Source organism: Nicotiana tabacum, chromosome 21 (genome assembly GCF_000715075.1).
Source record: "Nicotiana tabacum cultivar K326 chromosome 21, ASM71507v2, whole genome shotgun sequence".
NCBI classification, from domain to species: Eukaryota; Viridiplantae; Streptophyta; class Magnoliopsida; order Solanales; family Solanaceae; genus Nicotiana; species Nicotiana tabacum.
Genome location: NC_134100.1, coordinates 72,407,250 through 72,415,892, shown reverse-complemented (window position 1 = coordinate 72,415,892; position 8,643 = coordinate 72,407,250).

Sequence of the window (8,643 nt, the reverse complement as noted above, 5' to 3'; positions counted from 1 at the left end):
GGTCGGATTTCGATTCCGAAAGTTGAAATAGGTATGTAATGTGAATTATGACTTGTGTGCAAAATTTGAGGTCAATCGGACTTGATTTGATAGGTTTCGACATCGGATGTAGAAGTTTGAAACTTTGAAGTTCATTAGGCTTGAATCGATATGTAATTCGTGCTTTTCACGTTGTTTAATGTGATTTAAAGGCTCAACTAAGTTCGTGTGATATTTTAGGACTGGTTGGTATATTTGGTTGAGGTCCCGGGGGCCTCGGGTGAGTTTCGGATGGTTAACGGATTATTTTTGGACTTTTAGAAGATTTTCTCGTGCTGGGCTGGTTCTGGTGTAATCTCACCTGCGCAAGGCTTACCGCAGGTGCGAGCAATAGGGCGCAGGTGCGGGGCTAGGGGAGTTGGCCAGTGGTCGCAGGTGCAGTGTGAGGGTCGCAGAAGCGGAGTCGCTTCTACGGAAGATTGATCGCATGAGCGGGCGAGTATGGGGAGGCCTGTCCACAGAAGCAGACGTGTTTGCGCAGATGCGCACCCGCAGAAGCGGGATTGGGACCGCAGAAGCGAATCCGCAGGTGCGGAACCTGGAACACAGGAGTGGGCCTTGAGGGACTTAAGTGATTTTCGCAGAAGCAGAGGAATTTACCGCAAAAGCGGTTCCGCAGGTGCGATGGAACTGGTCGTAGGTGCGAAACGCTTGGGCACACTATATTAAATCAAGGGTTCGTGATTTTTATCATTTTGGACATTTTGAGCTCGGGTCTTGGCGATTTTTGAGAGCATTTTTGAGTGATTTCTTGAGGTAAGTCCCTTGTACTTATTTTTTATCAATAATCTTGTTTCTCCATTGATTTTTCCACCTAGTTAGTGTGTATTTAAGGTGAAATTTGGGAGTTTGAGGCTAGAAATTTGGAGTGTTTAATTTGGGGCTTTGAGTGGCGACTTGGTGACGGATTTTGGTAATTTTGGTATGGGTGAACTCAATATCGAATGGGTGTTCGTATTTTGTGACTTTTACCCGATTCCGAGACATGGGCCCGGGTCGACCTTTTGGGGCGATTTTTCGATTCTTTGCTAAAGTAGTAGACTTATGATTTAAATTAGTTTCTTGTAGTCGTATTCATGATATGTAATTGCTTTTAGCTAGATTTGGGCCATTCGGAGTCGAAAAATCAAGGGAAAGGCATCCTTATCGATTGATTAAGCGAGATTTGAGGTAAGTGACTTGTTTAACCTTGTGTGGGGGAAATCCACTTAGGATTTGGTATTGTTATAACAATTTGTGATATGTGAGCGCCGTGTACGCGAGGTGACGAGAGCGTACACGGGCTAATTATAAAAAATTCGGTTCTTGCTGATTTGTCATCTTTTAAAATACATTAACGGAGTTGTCTTCTTTTAAAATACATTAACTGAGTTGCCTTAGCATATGTAGTAATTATGTTTAGCCTAGAATCGCATGTCTACGTGCCTTAACTCTTACTTGCAATTTGTGCAATATGCTTAGTTGAATTACATGCTTCCCTTAATTTGAATAAAATCTTTAACTGTAAGATTCTTGCTGTAAATTCGTGTTTCCTTCGATTACCTGTTGCATATTTACTTTGGGACTACGAAGCGGTTCCTTGGGAGATCCCCTTGTACTGCATATTTATATTTGGGACTACAAGGCGGTTCCTTGGGATATCCCCATGTATTGCATATTTACTTTGGGACTACGAGGCGATTCCTCGGGAGATCCCCCTGTACTACATATTTACTTTGGGACTACGAGACGGTTCCTTGAGAGATCCTCCTATACTGCATATTTACTTTGGGACTACGAGGCGTTAACTCGGGATATCCCCCTTGTACTGCATATTTACTTTGGGATTACGAGGTCCATGTCTTGCATATTTACTTTGGGACTATGAGGCGGTGTCTCGGGAATCCCCATGTCTTGCATATTCATATTTGGGACTACGAGTCGGTACCTCGAGAGTGCCCATGTTGTTTTCCTCTACTTGTTGAGCTATTATTTTCTAAGGTTTCTCGTTGTTAAATTTTTAGTCATTTCAAATATTATTATATCTTCTGCTTTACTTTCCTTTTAAACCAATAGGGCCTGACGTGACCTCGTCAATACTCTACCGAGGTTAGGCTTGGCACTTACTGGGTATCGTTGTGGCGTACTCATACTACACTCCACACATCATTTTGTGCATATCCAGGTTCTTCCCACTAGATCAGATACCAGTGAGTTGGACTGTACATGGAGACTTCAAAGTATCTCTGCCAGCGTCCGCAGACCTCAGAGTCCCCCTCTATCCTTATTATGTTGCTTTCCTTATTCTCATTAGACTTTGATGTATAGAGAAATTTACTACTTACTCTTAGAAGCTTGTGACTTATGTCTACCAGGTTTTGGGAGTTGTAAATTATGGATTTGCAGTTTCATATTTATATATCATGTGTTGAGATTGGAGTTCAACTTATTATTTATTTATTTCGCAAGTTGTTAGGCTTACCTAGTCTTGGAAACTAGGTGCCATCACGACATCCTACGGAGGAAAATTGGAGTCGTGACAAGTTGGTATCAGAGCTCTAGGTTCATAGGTGTTATGAGTCATAAGTAGGTTTAGTAGAGTCTCGCGGATCGGTACGGAGACGTATGTACTAATCTTCGGGAGGCTATGGAACTTTTGGGAAAAGTTTCACTTTCTTTGATTCCTTATCGTGTGAGATTTTGACTTCGGTCTCTGAACTTCTGTCTTTCTATTCTCTCATAGATGGTGAGGACACGTACAGCTGGATCGGATGATCAGACACTCGCGCCCCCTGCTAGAACCGCGAGAGTCCGAGGTCGGGGTAGAGGGCGAGGACGTCCACGTGGTGCAGCCAGAGCACCCACACGAGCTGCTACAAAGGAGCCACCAGTAGCTCCAGTTGGAGGGTAGGCACCTGAGACGCATGTTACTGCACCAGCCCTCTAGGAGACTCTAGCCCAGTTTCTGATCATGTTCATCACCTTGGCTCAGGTAGGATTGATACCTCTTGCTCCTGCCACATCTTAGGCTGGGGGGAGCACAAACTTCCATTGCCGGTACCCCAGAATAGCGGGTTTAGGTAGACCAGGATCCAGATATCATACCTATACAGCCATTAGCTCCAGTTCAGCCCGAGGTTAGGGTAATAGCTTCTGAGGCAGAGCAACTCAGGCTCGAGAGGTACAAGAAATACCACCTACCTACTTTCAGTGGCTTGGCGTCAGAGGATGCCCAGGGTTTTCTTGAGGAGTGCCACTGCATCCTCCGTATTATGGGTGTTGCGGAGACTAGTGGGGTTTTTTTCACTACATTCCATCTTAGAGGAGCGGCCTATCAGTGGTGGTGTGCACACGAGTTGGATAGTCCGACTGAGGCAGCTTCACTCACTTGGACTCAGTTCTCAGATATGTTCCCGAGGGAGTATGTTCCTCACAGTCTAAGAGATGCTTGGCGCGCAGAGTTTGAGCAGTTGTGCCAAGGTGTTATGACCATGTAAGAGTATGCGGTCTGATTCAGTGATTTGGCTAGGCATGCACAAGCCTTGGTTGCTACTGTTCGAGAGCGGGTTCGTCGGTTTATTGAAGGGCCCAACCCCAGCATCAGATTGAGCATGGTCTGAGAGTTGGAGATGGATATTGCGTATCAACAGGTAGTGGGGATTACTAGGAGGTTAGAGGTCATGCTGACTCGGGATAGAGAGGAGAGAGAGGCCAAGAGGTCTCGAGAGTGTGGCACTTATAGTGGTACTCGTGCCCCAGCTAGAACTCGTTAAGGCAGAGGTTATATGGGTCGCCCTGTTCATTCAGCACTTCCAGCCGTCAGCGGTGCTCCGGCCACTACTAGGCCCTAGGATCCTTATTATGCACCACCAGTGTCTAGTGTGCCTCCTGTACGGGGTGCTTCCAGTGGTCAGTCTAGTCGATCAGGCCTAAGCCAGTCGCAGTAGTCACGTCCTCAGAGAGCTTGTTTTGAGTGTGGCGACACTCGTCATTTGGTGAGGATTGCCCCATATTTAGAAGGGGGGCACCTCCATAGATTTCTCAGGCACCGCGTGCTCCACCGGGTCCTCAGGCTATGATTACAGCACCAGCTACCACCCCACCTGCACATCCATCTAGAGGTGGAGGTCGGACAGATAGAGGTCGCCCTAGAGGGGGAGGCCAAGCCAGATATTATGCCCTTCCTGCTAGGACGGAGGCAGTTGCATCAGATTCTATTATCACAGGTATTGTTCTGGTCTGTCATAAAGATGTATCAGTCTTATTTGATCCAGGCTCCACCTATTCTTATGTGTCATCTTATTTTGCTTCGTATTTTGGTGAATCTCGTAATTCTCTAAGTTCACCTGTTTATGTATCTACACCCGTTGGTGATTCTATTATTGTTGACCATGTGTATCGGTCGTGTTTGATTGTTCTTAGTGGTTTTGAGACCAGAGCCGATTTATTATTGTTTAGTATGGTGGATTTCGATGTTATTTTGGGCATGGACTAGTTGTCGCCCTATCACACTATCCTTGATTGTCATTCCAAGACGGTGACATTGGCTATGCCAGGTCTACCGCGACTAGAGTAGAGAGGTACCCTGGATCATGTTCCTAGCAGGGTTGTTTAATTTCTTAAAGCTCAGTGAATGGTTGAGAAGGGGTGTGATGCATATCTGGCCTATGTGAGAGATGTTAGTTGATACTCCTACCATCGAGTTTGTTCTGGTAGTGAGGGACTATTCATATGTATTTCCGGTGGATCTTTCGGGCATGCCGCCCGACAGGAATATTGACTTCGGCATTGATTTGTTACCGGGCACTCAGCCTATTTTTGTTCCACCTTATCGGATGACCCCAGAAGAGTTGAATGAGTTAAAGGAACAGTTGCAAGAGTTGCTCGATAAGGGCTTCATTCGGCCTAGTGTATCGCCTTGGGGTGCTCCTATCTTGTTTGTGAAGAAGAAGGATGGTTCTATGCGGATGTGTATTGATTATCGCTTGTTGAACAAGGTTACAGTGAAGAACAGGTACCCATTGCCACGTATTGATGACCTATTTGATCAGCTTCAGGGTGCCAGAGTGTTCTCTAAGATTGACTTGCATTCAGGCTATCATCAGTTGAATATTCGGGAGCCAGATATCCCAAAAACTACTTTCAGGACCCGGTATGGTCATTACGATTTCCTTATGATGTCTTTTGAGCTGACCAACACCCCATCAGCATTCATGCACTTGATGAACAACGTATTTCAGCCCTATCTTGACTCTTTCGTCATTGTGTTTATTGACAACATTCTGGTATACTCCCGGAGTCGGGAGGATCATGAGCAGCACCTGAGGACTGCGCTTTAGACCTTGAGGGAGAAGAAGTTGTATGCAAAATTTTTGAAGTGTGACTTCTGGCTAGATTCAGTGGCATTTTTTGGTCATGCAGTATCGAGTTAGGGGATCAAGGTAGATCCTAAGAAGATTGAAGTAGTGTAGAGTTGGCCTAAACCATCCTCAACTACGGAGATCCAGAGTTTTCTTGGCTTGGCGGGGTATTATCCTCCATTTTTATATTCTTTCTCATCTATTGTGGCACCTATGACCAGGTTGACCCAGAAGGGTGCTCTTTTTAGGTGGACGGAGGAGTGTGAGGAGAGCTTTCAAAAGCTCAAGACTGCTTTGACTACAACCCCAGTGTTAGTATTGCCTACTGGATCGGGGTCCTATACGGTGTATTGTGATGCATCACGCATTGGTCTTGGCGCGGTGCTGATGCAGGACGGTAGGGTGATTGCCTACGCGTCCGGAGAGTTGAAGGTGCATGAGAAGAACTATATTTTCCACGGCCTAGAGTTAGCAGCTATTGTTCATGCCTTGAAGATATGGTGTCACTACTTGTATGGTTTTCCTTGTGAGGTTTTCACCGATCACTGGTGTCTACAACATCTGTTTAAACAGAAGGATCTTAACTTGCGGCAGCGAAGATGGTTGGAGTTGCTTAAGGATTATGACATTACCATTCCCTATCATCCCAAGAAGGCCAATGTGGTGGCCGATGCCTTGAGTCGCAAGGCGGAGAGTTTGGGCAGTTCAGCATATCTACCAGTAGCAGAGAGGCCTTTAGCCTTGAATGTTCAGGCCTTGGCTAATCAGCTTGTCAGATTGGATGTATCCGAGCCGAGCAGAGTTTTGGCTTGTGTGGTTTCTCAGTCTTCCCTTTATGATCGTATCAGGTAGCATCAGTATGATGACACCTATATTCTTGTCCTCAAGGACACGGTTCAGCACGGTGATGCCAAGGAAGTCACTAATGGAGATGACGATGTATTACGGATACAGGGCAGGCTATGTGTGCCTAATGTAGATGGTCTGCGTGAATTGATTCTCGAGGAGGCTCACAGTTCGCGGTATACCATTCACCCAGGTGCTGCGAAGATATATCAGGATTTGAGGCAACACTATTGGTGCAGGCGGGTGAAGAAGGACATAGTGAAATATGTCGCCCGTTGCCTAAATTGTCACAGGTGAAATATGAGCATCAGCGACTGGGTGGATTGCTTCAGAAGTTAGAAATTCCAGTGTGGAAATGGGAGCGGATCACTATGGATTTTGTTGTTAGGCTTCGACGGACTCAGAGGAGGTTCGATGCAGTTTGGGTGATTCTGGATAGATTAACCTAGTCATCTCATTTCATTCATGTGGTTACTACTTACTCTTCGGAGTAACTGGCTCAGGTTTACATCCACGAGATTATCATACTTCATGGCATACCGGTATCTATCATCTCTGACTGGGGTATGCAGCTTACATCACGGTTCTGGAGAGCCGTGCATCGTGAGTTAGGTACTCGTGTGGAGTTGAGTACAAAATTTCACCCTCAGATGGACGGAAAGTTCGAACGCACTATTCAGATATTGGAGGATATGCTTCATGCAGGTGTGATTGATTTTGGGGGTGATTGGGATCAGTTCTTGCCATTTGCGAAATTTGCCTACAACAACCGTTATCAGTCAAGCATCCAGATGGCGTCGTATTAGGCTTTATATGGTAGACAGTGCCGGTCTCTAGTGGGTTGGTTCGAGCCGGTTGAGGCTAGGCTATTGGGTACAGACTTGGTTTAGAATGCCTTGGAAAAAGTTAAATTATTTTAGGATCGACTTCGTACAGCCCAGTCCATGCAAAAGATTTATGCGAATCGAAAGGTTCGCGATGTTGCATTCATGGTTAGAGAGCGGGTCTTGCTCCGGGTTTTTCCCATGAAGGGTGTTATGAGGTTCGGAAAGAAGGGCAAGTTGAGCCCTAGGTATATCGGTCCTTTTGAGATCCTTGAGAGGGTTGGAGAGGTGGCTTACAGACTTGCACTAGCACCTAGTCTCTCTGTAGTTCATTGAGTATTCCATGTTTTCATGCTCCGGAAGTATCACGGTGATCCGTCACATGTGTTAGTCTTCAGCTTAGTCCAGTTGGACAAATATCTATCTTATGTTGAGGAGCCAATGGCCATTTTGGACATGTAGGTTCGAAAGTTGAGATCAAAGAACATTGCTTCAGTGAAAGTTGTGTGGAGGGGTCATCCAGTCGAGAAGGCGACTTGAGAGACCGAGCATGATATGCGCAACAGTTATCCTCATCTTTTCACCGCTTCAAGTATGTCTCTATACTCGTTTGAGGACGAACGTTTGTTTTAAGGGGGGAGGATGTAACGACCCGGCCGGCCTTTTTGAGAGTACTAGCCCTGGATCCCTATTTATTGCTCCCTCTACTTCATTTTGTGGTTATGTAACTTGCCGGGAGAATTTGTTTTTGGTTTCAGAGTGAAATGGGACACACAGTCTCTAAAATGGAAGTTTAAGTCATAGGAATTGACGGTAGTCCGAACTATGTGAAGACGACTCCGGAATGGAGTTTCGACGGTTCCAATAGCTCCGTAGGGGGATTTTAAGAAGCGTGTTAGGATGTTAAATTGGAGGTCCGTAGGTCATTTTAGCGTCATTTGGCGAAAATTGGAAATTTGATAAATTTTGGGAAGTTTGACCAGGAGTGGACCTTTTGATATCGGGGTCGGATTCCGATTCCGAGAGTTGGAATAGGTCCGTAATGTCAATTATGACTTGTTTGTAAAATTTGAGGTCAATCGGACTTGATTTGATAGGTTTCGGCATCAGATGTAGAAGTTTGAAACTTTGAAGTTCATTAGGCTTAAATCGATGTGTAATTCATGTTTTTAGCGTTGTTTGATGTGATTTAAAGGCTCGACTAAGTTCGTGTGATGTTTTACGGGTTCGACTAAGTTCGTGTGATATTTTAGGATTGATTAGTATATTTGGTTGAGGTCCCGGGGGGCCTCGGGTGAGTTTCGGATGGTCCAAGGATCATTTTTGGACTTAGAAGATTTTCTGGTGCTGGGCTGGTTCTCGTGTAATGGAACCTGCGTAAGGCTGACCGCAGGTGCGAGCCCACAGGTACGAGCAATGGGGTGCAGGTGCGGGGCTATGGTTGTTGGCCACTGGTCGCAGGTGCATGTGAGGTTCGAAGAAGCGGAGTCGCTTCTGCGGAAGATTGATCACAGGAGCGGGCGAGGGTGGGGAGGCCTGTCCGCAGAAGCGGACGTGTTTGCGCAGATGCGCACCCGCAGAAGCGGGATTGGGAC